Here is a 13,321-nt window from a genome sequence, read left to right as displayed (position 1 = left end):
TGTGTAATGGATCTGTAGAAGACTGAATTATCCTTTGAAACTCTGACAACTGGGTCATCTATCACAGGACGAGCACGAAAATAATTCATGCATGAGGAGATGCTTTACTGCTGGTTCTATACCAGCTTTAGGAATCACTCTGTGTGATTTATATGTAATAGTTAGCTATATCGCTTGATCAGTGCTTTGACATTTTTGTACTGAATCGCATTAGCTAGGCCGTTTAAATAAGTCGTGTGTCACGATGAAGCTTTTTATGTACAAATATTACATTGGCACTGAGTGGAATATTGTGTTTTCTGAGATTATTACTAAGTTAAGTATCGTTTGGTTAACTGAAACGTCAGCATTGATCCATATATACGTCAGTGAACGTGGCCTTGTCCATAAAACGTGTTATGTATTCATCCTTTTATAACGGTATCAATAACCAATAACAATTATCATACATTATCCACTGGGATGGGCTCATGCCTTAGGGTAGAATGTCGATGAAGTTGATTATCAGATGTCGTATATTTAGGGCTCGCTATCGATATAGATCATTGCAATCGATAATCGTTAACTGAATATCGGAGAAGTAATTTTGAGCAAGAAATTCATATTTTTCACTGTCACTGGTGAGTGGTGACATGTTTTGGGATGGATTACTAACAAAACAGCATCCTGAACATAATTTACAAGGAGACATAAAAGTCATAAATTTGTATATTGTATGAGAAAATTATAACTTTTTTCTGTCACAAAGTTTATTATCGATGACACAATTTTAATGTTCATATCAATAGGCATTAATCATTTTTCCTATCGAGATTCTTGAGAGGCTTTTAGAAATTGGTGAATATGTAAAACGGGTATATGGATGGCAACTTCTTTATTGTATAACACAACGTTTCTGGGCTACTTCTTGCAGGTGATTGAAGAAGGGGCAAGAAGTAGCCCAGAAACTTTGTGTTATACAATAAAGAAGAAGTTGCCATTTATATACTCGTATTATATTTCTCCTATCTATGACATTTCCAATTATCGATCATTTTAGCCAGCCCTTGTTATATTGATATGTATATTGATTGTAAATCAGCAAAAATATAAGGCTCACCAATGGATTATGAAAACTCTTCACAAAGTCCCTGTTCTATCCTACAGTGAATGTGATGTTCTGATGCCACTAGTGTAGACTATCACTGCACAGGTCTTTTATAGCATTTAGAAGTGATACACGTAAGGAAGAGAGTTATATGAATGTCAGCTACTTTTTTATAAGGAAAACAATGTTTCAGAGTGTATACTTACTCCTTCATCTGGTGAATAAATAAAGAAGTTGACATCCATAAAACTCTCTTCCTTATCACAGTAAAGTTTTAACTGTTGACAGATAGATAGAGTGAGTTTACGCCACTTTTACCAATATTCCAGCAACGTCACGGCGGGGGACACCAGAAATGGGCTTCACACATTGTACCCATGTGGGGAATCGAACCCCGTCTTCGGTGTGACGAGCGAACGCTTTAACCACTAGGCTACCCCACAGCCTTGATAAATAGAGAGGCACTATAAGGTGAGGTGAAATTCGGTTTAACGTCGTGCTTGAGAATTTTTCGCTCATATGACGACGTGCATGCGTGTGTATGTGTATGTGCAGCTGCTTGTACTAGCCTAGACTTAAGCTGGTTTTATAGTGCTAGCCCACTGAGATACCATGCAGCAGTGAAACATGAATACCCCACTCAGACACATTATACTGACTCCGAGCCGACCAGTCCTTGTTGTACCCATTAATGCCGAGCGCCAGGCAGGGACCGACAAGTACCATATTTAAACGTCTTTTGGTATGACGCGGCCGGGGATCGAACCCGCGACCTTCCGCTCTCCCGGTCGGATGCTCTAACCACTACACCACAGAGGCGGTAGAGGCACTATAAGACCTTATTATACTGTATTCTGGTTGTAAGCAGTGTTTCCATGTACCATAAGTATACTGGCTACTAAACAGTTATCGCCAATACATCAGTATCACACGTGCGCAGTTCCGATCAATTACAATTCTGGTATTTTTTCCCATGGTATTTGACAACAATAAAGGACAGCAAAAGAAAAATTCTTCACAGTAAGTAACATAAGAGCAAAATTAAAGATAAAGTTATGAACCCTATAATGGGTGTGTTTTTTTCAACTTAGTCGGGGGATGTCACACAATCTATGTAATAGCAAGTTCATTAATTGTACTAGCAAATCATTAATTGTTTCATTCCCTATAATCAATCTACTGTAAAAAAAACACTCAACTAGTCACACAATCAATTATTTGAGGTTACTTTATGATATAAATATATATTATTTCACGAATGACATGAGAAATTCTAAATGGCGATAACTGTTAAAGTTATTTTTGAGAAAACAATCTATTTATACCGCCATGATTCCCTTCCGCCGCGTTATAAAAAAACACGATTGTTGGCAGTGGATGGGGTAGACACATGGGTGAATAACTAATTAAGTATCATAATTAATTCTGTTTCATTAATTTAACGAATGAGGGAGTAATTTTGTAAATACTGCTAAAATATAGCGATAACTGTTCGACAACCAGTAGGGTTTTTGGTGTGATATAATATAACTTGACTTGGGCGAGGAATTTGTTATGCTGTTTGTCTTTGCACTGGCATTGATAATGACGAAATAAATAAGACAGCAGCAGTATCTAACACAAATTTCAATTAATAATAATGCTTAAAAATATAGACACAATCTTCATAATGTCCTGTTCTGGTTCAAATGTTTCTTCCCATTGGCTGATATACCCTTGGGTTACAAAACAGGTGTTGCCTTGAGAATTGAAGATTTTTTGTTTTAACACATATTTTATATATAAAAGTGACCCAAAAAATATAATGCAAAATCCGTGATATCCATTGTACAATTCCAACTGTATCATAAGTATGCATTTTGTGATCACATATTGTGTTCCTGTATCCTGGACCCACTGTAGCTTCCCATCACAAACACATGCAAAGACAGGTAAATTCTTCAGTGACAATGATTCTTACTTTCCTTGGTTGCAAAGGCTCCTTAAGTTATGATAATGAGAGGAGGGTTTAAAGACTTAAGACATGTAAGTCATTTCCTCATTCAGGTTTTAATGATTTTAAATTAGGTGTGAAATTAAGTAGCTGGAATGTAGCAGAATATGAAATTAATGTTAGTGTGTACAACCTGCCATGAAACGTCACACAGAAAACTGCTGTGTAAAAAGTCAGAAAATAATGTTTAAATGAAGTAAATTATTTGTTTGTTAGCTGTTTTAGATTAGTTTTGTTGTTTGGTGATACTTATAATCTTCCTTCAAAAGCAAATGTTGGTCTTCATGCAATCCACTGTGTATCATGTTCTGCAACCAAAAAACATTTGGTATTGTAACAAAGTGACCTTCTACAGTACATGTTTTATGTGGATGGAAATGTGATGCCTGATGCTGGGAATGTTTATTGTGAGGACAAATGAGGGCAGTATATCTTGTTTCTTTGCTTTAGGCATATTCTTTGGATCACTTTGAGAAGAAAAGAGTGAACTTTTTTTTAAAGAAAGTTTACAGCACTTTTATCTCTCTTTTGTAGGTCTCTCAGTTCAAAACAATCGTGTAACAATTTGGTCAAATTAACAAGTCTAAATTTTATTTCAAATCTTCCTCAAGTTTCATGCTAACTCTTTTGAACTGATTTAGTTACTGTTCTTGCAGCATCTGATTCACAGATCAACACGGTTTTATGCAAAGGCGAAGTGGGGAAAGCGGCATATAGCTAAACTCACTCACTCACTCACTCACTCACTCATGCAAAGACACGAAACTTTTCATGGATGACTTTGTTACTCTTTGCATCAGTTCGGGATACCTTTTGTCTCTTAGATGTGACAGGAAATTCTGATCTTGGCTTTCAATCTCATATAGCTGGAAAATTGATACCATTGTCGTCACCATTGATACCAATCCTTGTCTGCTCAGAGTCATGTCCCTTAGATGTGGCAGGAAATCCTTATCTTGACTTTCAACCTTAAATAGCTTGTGTGTCACCAAAGTGGTCAACATTCTGTGTCACTTGGATGTCTCCTCCTCACATGTTAAGCTGTAGTGTACAAGAGTGTATCTTCACCTTCCCACAGGCTGATATACCAACTCAAATCTGCAGTTAATATCAGTACAAATTCAACAATTCATGAATACACAATGCCATTTAGAAATTGGTAACTCCATCCATAAGCTGCAGTGGCTGAGTTGGTTAGATGGCTAACTCTGTGTACTGATGATTAGGTGTCTGACTTGGATAGTGTGGGTTTTGAATGCCGGATGGGACTCAACCCAACAAAAGTACTTGAATCTGTAATTTATTGTGAAAGTGTAATACTTAATATAATAATAGTCCATTTATCATGCTTATTGCTCCATGCACAGAGCATGCTCGAAGCGCCCAAACAATCTGATTATTATCTCCCCGGCATGTAATGTATAGTCGACGCCTCGTTCGTTCGTCCGTCAGTCACTCAGTCCATAATCATTTTGTTTCCGGAGCATAACTCAAATACCGTTCAATATTTGTCAACAAAAAATGGTAGATATATCAAACAGAACCAAAGGTGGTGCCTTTTGCTATTTACAGACTTTTGTGATTTATTATTTTCTCGGTTTCCATGGAAACGATTTAAACTTAGTCTCAAAAGTGAGGGGTGTGCTTCGTTTCCAGAGCACAACTCAAAAACTGTATATTATCTTTCAACAGAACTTGGCAGATATATGAGACAGATCCCAAAGTGGTACCTTTTGCTATTTAAAGATTTTTGTCATTTTTATTTTTCATGGTTTCCATGGAAAGGATTCAGACTTAGTCTCAAAAGGGAGGGGTGGGTTTCGTTTCCGGAGCACAACTCAAAACCTTCTTAATATCTTTCACGAAAACTTGGCAGATATGTGAGGCAGATCTTGAAGTGGTGCCTTTTGCTATTTGCAGATTTTGGGCATTTTTATTTTCCCCAGTTTCCATGGAAACGATTTAAACTTAGTCTCAAAAGGGAGGGGTGGGTTTCGTTTCCGGAGTACAACTCGAAAACCGTTCAATATCTTTCAACAGAACTTGGCAGATTAACAGAGTTTTACAGAGTTTTGGCGTTTATATATTTCATGATTTCCATGGAAACAATTTGGACTTAGTCTAAAAAGAAATAACTGTCAGATGATTTGTTCTTTCAAATATGTAGGGGCCGGGGGGATATGTCATATTCTGATGACTCTTGTTATTACTCCGGATAACATAAGCTGCCTGTTAGGCGCTAAAAGGTTATAGTCACATGACTTATCCCACCGGGTATCCATTTTGTGCTGGTGAGCAGAGGCAATTTTGAACAAACTCACTTGCCTAAGGTGAGATAAGATGACATGTATCACATGTGCTTCGTTGTGGGCTGGATTGAAGTCCTAGAAACTCTCAGGAGTCAAGCTGCCAAACACGGTCACCCATCCAAGGACTCTCCGCGCCTAACGTTGCTTAACTTCAACTGATTTGTGACCTGAGCTCCATGCACTGTATATAAGGACAACATGCCATCACATGTTCCATATTTCATGTTGTACACAAATAACATTTGTTGTAGCATTGTAGGAGTGAATTGTATTTCCCTAATCAATCTCAGCAAAATAACAAGTTTTCCCCCCAAATGGCCTGCAAAGGGTGCTTAGTTTGGAATTGCAAATAAATTCTGCATGTTATACAGCTGAAACACCTTGTACAAAGCAGAAGTCAGTTTATATTCTATAAAAGAGAGGATTACATGGCTGTAAATTCTCACAATTAGGTTTGGTTGATGAGTATTTGTTCTTCCCCAGCACATGATGCTGATTTATATTTTGGAGAATTTCATGAAAAAAGGAAACATATTGGATTTTAGATTTAATTAGTCTAAATAGATGTTCCCTGAAGTTCAAGCTTGTATGACTTGTCACATATTTCAAGACTAAATGTCTTTGGAACACTTTTGTTTAAAAAGTGTTTGATATGCTAGAACCACTCCTGTTTTTGTTACGCTGCGATTACAATTTTTCGAACTTGCAAGAATTAGAAGGAAGCTGGCATCATACTGAGAAGGGATCTTTTGCTTGAAATTGCAGTATTTCTTACTGAAAATGCATTGATAAAATATAATTTGAATATGTTCCACTCAAATATTCTGTTCATATACATTATATTGATGTATTTATGTTGATGAAATGCTTTGAAAAAGACAGGTGGATGCAATATATTATATATGAAGTCAGTTATTCCAGTCAAGTTTACAGATCCTGAATATCGCCAATGGCATTCAGCTTGATACGTTTCCTTTGAAGTTTAAACATAGTTTTTCTATGATATTCTTGTCCACAACACAGTAGATTGCTTAGATGCTGCAGATGATCAAAAGGCATCGTTAACTTCTTTGAGTGGCATTTAGAAGTTGGTGTGATGAACTACGGGGAGAGTTCTATGGATATACAACTTCTTTATCATTATTATGAGGGATGTTTTGGTGTAGCTACTAAAACTGTGATCAAGCAAGCTTGCTTAATCTTTGAAATGCTGAAGGTAAAGATATCAGTAGGAAGTGTTAAATTTAGTGAATTCATGATATGACATTGAGAGGCGGGGTGGTGGGGTAGCCCAGTGGTTAAAGCGTTCACTCATCATGCCGAAGACCTGGGTTCGATTCCCTACATGGTTACAATATGTGAAGCCCATTTTTGGTGCCCCTGCTGTGATACTGCTTGAATATTGCTAAAAGTGGCGTAAAACCAAACTCACTCACTCACTCACTCACTCACTCACTCACTCACTCACTCACTACAGTGACAGCCGCACTCAGCAATATTCCAGCTAAATGGCGGCGGTCTGTAAATAATTGAGTCTGGACCAGAGAATCCAGTGATCAACATCAAAAGCATTGAACTACGCACTTGGGATATGATGACATGTGTCAACCAAGTCAGTGAGTGTGACCACCTGATCCTATTAGTCGCCTTAGTTTATTTTTACGCCGCACTAAGCAATATTCCAGCTTTATGGCAGCGGTCTGTAAATGATCAAGTCTGGACCAGACAATGCAGTGATCAACAGTATGAGCATCGATCTGCACAATTGGGAACCAATGACACGTGTAAACCAAGCCAGCGAGCCCGACCATCCGATCCCGTTAGTCGCCTCTTACGACAAGCCCAGCTCTAAATGCCTTTAAAAAATTATATACAAGGAAATGTAGAATCCCGAAGACAGATAATCTAAATGAAGTCAACCTCGTGGAAGTGTATTGCCTCCTGTGTATCATTTTGAGACATCATCAGATTTCTTTATCAGCATTTAAATTCAAGCCTGAGGACAGAGATGAATGTTTGATTGTATTCACCTGAAGTATGAAGTATTTATAATTGAAATACTTCATCACTTTTCCTGTCGGCAAGATTACACTTCAATTTGCTGCAGGGTTACGTGATGGAATGGACTCAGTAGGTGTATGATACTCTGTCATAGTAGTCTAATAGCCTTGGGACGATTCACAAAGGCTTTTTGAGCAATGAGATGATTGAGATGCGTGTACTTTAAATATCATTTTTTTTAATACCACCCTTCATAGCAGAGGAAGTGACTGAGCGAGTGTGTGAGTGAGTGAGTATGGTTTTACTTCGCTTTCAGCAATATCACAGCAGGGGACTCCAGAAATGGGGACCGCCCCCGTGGTGTAGTGGTTAGAGCGTCCGCCCGGAGAGCAGAAGGTCGCGGGTTCCATCCCCGACCGCGTCATACCAAAAGACGTTAAAATATGGTACTTGTTGGTCCCTGCCTGGTGCTTGGCATTAATGGGTACAACAAGGACTGGTCGGCTCGGAGTCAGTATAATGTGTCTGAGTGGGGTATTCATTCTTCACTGCGGCATGGTATCTCAGTGGGCTAGCACTATTAAAAAACAGCTTAAGTCTGGGCTAGTACAAGCAGCTGCACATACACATACACACGCATGCACGTCGTCATATGAGCGAAATATTCTCAAGCACGACGTTAAACCCAATTCCACCACCAGAAATGGGCTTCACACATTGTACCCATTTGGGGAATCGAACCTGGGTCTTCATTAAGGCTACCCCACCACCCCTATAGCAGTATGGGAATATTTGATGATTGTAGACAGCAGAAGTACTTATCATCTGTATCACATACTAGATGTTTGTGATTGGAGTAGTGGAGATATTCGTCTTTCTTCTTCACAAATTTTAATGTTCTGACTTTGGAGCATTATAAATTAAGGTTTGTTACAATTTGTTTCAGGTAGATGCTCTATCGGTTTCTTTTCACATGGAAAACACATGCAGGTAAGACTAGTAGTAAATTGTTTTTTTAAGTATTTCTCACTGTCTTCCAACAGAGTTAGATACTTTATCACGAAACCCTGTGGGTGTTCTGGGATAGAATTGTTTCCCAGAGCATGTGGGTAGTCTTGATCCAACTATGTGGCACTGGATCGGTCATTGGTTAACCAATAATTGAACCAATAATCTTAATACATTGCTCACCAACTTAATAGCGTTGTCATTAAGGTAATTTTCAGGTGTTTTTAAGTGGTCATATTACACAGTGTAAAATGGAGATCTGAAAAAGGAAAAGTGAAGAACAGACATTTGTTGATTTTAATAATGAATTACAATTTTTACTACATACTGACAGAAGTCCTTAAGCATCGAATGGCTACTGATGGCCACTGATGGCTACTGATGGTCACTGATGACCAATGATGGCCACTAATGGCCAATGATGACCACTGATGCCTACTGATGACCATTGATGGGTACTGATGGCAATTGATGGCCACTAATGGCCAATGATGACCACTGATGACCACTGATGCCTACTGATGACCATTGATGGGTACTGATGGCCACTGATGGCAATTGATGGCCAATGATGACCACTGATGGCTACTGATGACCATTTATGGGTACTAATGGCAATTGATGGCTACTGATGGCCACTGATGACCACTGATGACCATTGATGGGTACTGATGGCAATTGATGGCCACTAATGGCCAATGATGACCACTGATGACCACTGATGCCTACTGATGACCATTGATGGGTACTGATGACCACTGATGGCAATTGATGGCCAATGATGACCACTGATGGCTACTGATGACCATTTATGGGTACTAATGGCAATTGATGGCTACTGATGGCCACTGATGGCTACTGGTGGCTACTGAGGGTCACTTCATCAGTATCCTTATTGCATGGTCAAACTGAACATCCATATATTAGTACATAGTTTGTGAAGTGGCCAACAGCAACATGTTGAATATTCATCATAGCACCATGATGTCATGGAATGTTACTTATACTGTCTACCACTGGTTAAGATGAGTGAGTCTAAATTTACGCACACTGAATATTATTCCAGATATATGGTGGCTGTCTGTAAATAATGAAGTCTTGACCAGACAGTCCAGTGATCAACAGCATGAGAATCTATCTACGCAATTAAGATATGATGACATGTGTCAACCAAGTCAGCGAGCCTGACCACCCGATCCCGTTAGTCGCCTCTTATGACAAGTATGGGTTACTGAAGACCAATTCTAACACGGATCTTCACAGGTATGGCCAGGATGATTTAGAGGGCATGTTGATGTTGCTTGACAATCTCTGCCAGCACCAAAAAGCAGCATTCATTCCCTCGCTCCTGTTAAGACCCAAATCTAACCACATTTATCTAAGTTATTGACCTAGAAAGACATTGATTTTGACTGTTAATCTTGCATTTTCAGTCCCATATCGGCTCTATTACTCAAGACGGGTGATGCTGAAAAGATTGATGGCCTTTGGGATATGTATAACAGATTAAAATGTATAGTGATCTCTGAGCTGCCATTATCAGTTGAAGGCATCATCATGATCTGTTTTTATATCCTGTTTGGATAACAGTCTAGACACTTTAAATTTTGATAGCTGGGGATCTGTAATCACACACCAGACAGAGCGAGGACAATAGTGTTAGTGGATTGGAATCAGGGTGATGGGAACTGTTGACATTGACTGCAGCTCTAGTGCTGGAAGTGGTGCCACTGTGATGCTGGTTTAAGAGATGGAACTCTTTTATGTCAGGAGGTATATAAGTCTGAAGAGCTAGTATTTGAAATCAGTTTCATATGGGTAGTCTTGTGTCTAAGATATTACTTGTGAATGACGAGTAGGGCGTCGTCAGTCTGGTTGTAGGACTATTACTTGACACGGCAAGAGTACTTTGCACTAAGTCATAGCTTTCTCTAGTGGTATACGTACCTAACTAACAGAGTTACCTCCCCTGACTATGACGTCACAGTATTGTTGTTTGAAAACCTTCACAATTTTTCTGTATGGTCCACACACCACACGTATTACAGAAGTGAGAGTGAAATTTTCTTCTTCAAGTATTCCTACTTCAAATATCACTGATCCATCCCTTAGCGGTTAGTTCTGTCGCCTTGGTCCGTGGGACAATCAAATTTCTTACATTGTATAGCATCAGGAAATAAACTTACCTTTTTACATGTTTAAAGTGATTGAGTGGCAGTGCAACGATCAGTATAGTCCGTCTCACAGTATGTGAACCGCATTATCTTCCTATTGATTTCCACATGTTCAGGTTCTGAATATCCCATCTTACTGGGGCTCCATTTCAATTTCAAGGAAATCGTTTGTTAACCTGGTCGTGAAAACATGGTTGTCACTGATTTTCAGTGATCAATTCACAATTTTTATTTCTATTTAAACCAAATGCAATCTGTCTGGGTATATAACTGAGCCTGGGTAATCTCTGCAGTTTCATTTTGTGTCACATTTTTTTCCTATTCCCTTTTAGAAATCTCAAAGCAGTCGTTGTTGTGAGATAAAGGAATTCCCTTTATGCTGTTCTCTATTGGAAACAACAGCTACTTGAACATCAGATATTTGTGTTTTGTGTTGTAACTCTGACTTCTGTGAACCTGTGAAGATCCAGGTTAGAATTTTTCTGCAACCCATGCTTGTCATATGAGGCGACTGACAGAATCGGGTGGTCAGGCTCGCTGACTTGGTTGACACATGTCATCGTATCCCAACTGCTTATATTGATGGTCACGATGTTGATCACTGGATTGTTTGGTCCAGACTTCATTATTTACAGACTGCCGCCATATCACAGGAATATTGCTGAGTGTGGCGTAAAACAACAAACAAACGAAAAACATAAGTGAACGAAAACATAAAAAATGTCTTTCACTCCTTTAAATGTTTAAGGCTAAAAAAACAGTAAAGTTGTTGTGCAAATAAGATTCTCACATAAATATCGATCACAGATATTTGAGCAAAATTGTTAATGAAATAAGATTTTCACATTCAAAAATATTAATCACAGATATCTGAACAAGTTATGGAAATAAAATTTTCACATGCAAAAATATGAATCACAGATATCTGAACAAGTAGTTATGGAAATAAGAATTTCACATTAAAAAAATATCAGTCATTGATATCTGAGATATCCTTATATCTAAAGGTCATACATGCTATTTTCTGCGATCGTCATCATAATCTTCAGCATTGTAAGAATACAGTTTCAGCTTGCAAAGATGTGTGGGCGATATATGTGATAAAAGCTTTTACTTATCAGCCTTTCAATGACGCACTTTCTCTTTCATAGGTTGTTCTTTCTCTTTAATGGGTATGAAGTAATGAGGAATTTTCTGAGGCATATTAAATATAATTCTCCCAGAAAAGATGGAAAACTATATCTCTCAAGAAACAGTAAAATGAAATACACAATCTCTACAAAATACAATGTCAAATTGACATGGAGCAATCTCAACTAAAATGCCGAATGATTCTAAACTTCTGTTGTATTGACTTTTAATTTATCATATAATGTGATAAACCAATCTAATTAGCTCCATATCACGATCTGATAAATGTGAAAATGAGTTCCCCTAATCAGAAAGTACTTTCATGCTCTGAATTGCTGTGATGCCTTTCTAGATAATCTGTTGACTTACATTCTCAATATGCTCTGATTTCCAATGTGCTGGTTTCCCCAGGTATTGCTTTGTTTCTGAAGACAAATATATATAGAAGTCATTATTGGCGCTAGATGATAAATCGGCCACTTCATAAACGGTTTCTAAGGTTACTTCATTGAGCTATTTAAAGTCTCAGACATCCATTATTTTAAGAGCGACTTTTTATGAAATGAAAAATTAAAGAAAATCCCCTCATGTGTTTCTATGCCGTCAATGTAAAATATTTGGAATAATGAAATAGGTGTTTTTAGACCTTATAGACAATATTTATAACATACATGGCAAATAACTGGCACTTATTCTCCATTGTCTGAAGGATAGAGAAGTGGTGTGGAAAGCCTAGATGGTTTTGTTGCCTTTGATGCGGTAGCTTGGTACAAAGAAAAGCTATATTAGTGTATTTGATCAATTATAGCAAGCATCTTCGCCTTTCAAGAACACAAGGTATGTTGTATACATGGCTTCAAAGGAACATTGGATAAAGTTTGACAGTCCATGATTAATAGCCATCTATAAATATTTGATGAAGGAATTACCAGTGGCTATATGAGAGATGATAGTTGCCAGATATATCCTGCCAGACAGGCAGGTGCTGCCGACCAATATCCCGAGTCTGGACCCTGTCCAGTTTGTTTCCAGTCTTTGTTACTTCTTCCTCGGGACGTGCTACCACAGATTGTGATTTACTTGTGACATTGTGGTTGTTGAGGACGGGATTGTCATGGTCGAGGCATTTTGGGACCCCATGCATATTTCTATATCCTTGTACACTGTCTTTGACCTATTAGGATTAGGGGCGGTAGGGTAGCCTGGTGGTTAAAGCAGTTTCGCTTCACATGCCAAAGACCTGGGTTCAATTCCAAACATGGGTACAATGTGTGAAGCCCATTTCTGGTGTCCCCTGCCAGGATATTGCTGGAATATTGCTAAAAGTGGCGTAACACCATACTCACTCACTTTTAGAGAGATAGATAGGTAATGATAAGGGCAAGATTCTTTATGGATGAAAACTTTCTTGACATTTGGAGACTTCTGACGCCAGTTCATCAGTACCTCGTGGCTTGTGTGCAGGAACAGTTCCCCTCATGTCATGGTTGTCCATGAAAAGCCTGTGACACTGCTGAGGCCAGTTCATCAGTACCTCTGTGTGGGAACAGTTCCTCTCATGTCATGGTTTTCCATGAAAAGCCTGTGACCCTGCTGAGGCCAGTTCATCAGTACCTCT

At 38.5% G+C, this 13,321-nt stretch overlaps 1 protein-coding gene and 1 long non-coding RNA gene across 2 annotated transcripts in view; both read left to right on the top strand.

Moving 5' to 3' along the window:
• The window catches only part of LOC124291896 (general transcription factor 3C polypeptide 1-like), a 308,102-nt gene that overhangs the window by 89,191 nt on the left and 205,590 nt on the right, over nt 1-13,321 (top strand). The gene's annotated exons all lie outside the window — the stretch shown is intronic.
• Nucleotides 1-13,321, top strand: part of LOC124291900 — a 109,435-nt gene that overhangs the window by 20,062 nt on the left and 76,052 nt on the right. Inside the window, exon 2 of the long non-coding RNA XR_006902310.1 lies at nt 8,337-8,380. This is a non-coding gene — a long non-coding RNA (uncharacterized LOC124291900). The remainder of the gene's footprint in view (nt 1-8,336; nt 8,381-13,321) is intronic.

This window comes from Haliotis rubra, unplaced genomic scaffold (genome assembly GCF_003918875.1).
Source record: "Haliotis rubra isolate DU_JTF1 unplaced genomic scaffold, ASM391887v1 Scf501, whole genome shotgun sequence".
Lineage (NCBI taxonomy): Eukaryota > Metazoa > Mollusca > Gastropoda > Lepetellida > Haliotidae > Haliotis > Haliotis rubra.
The sequence above is the reverse complement of the archived record's forward strand: the minus strand, read 5'-3'. Positions and strand labels throughout refer to the sequence as shown.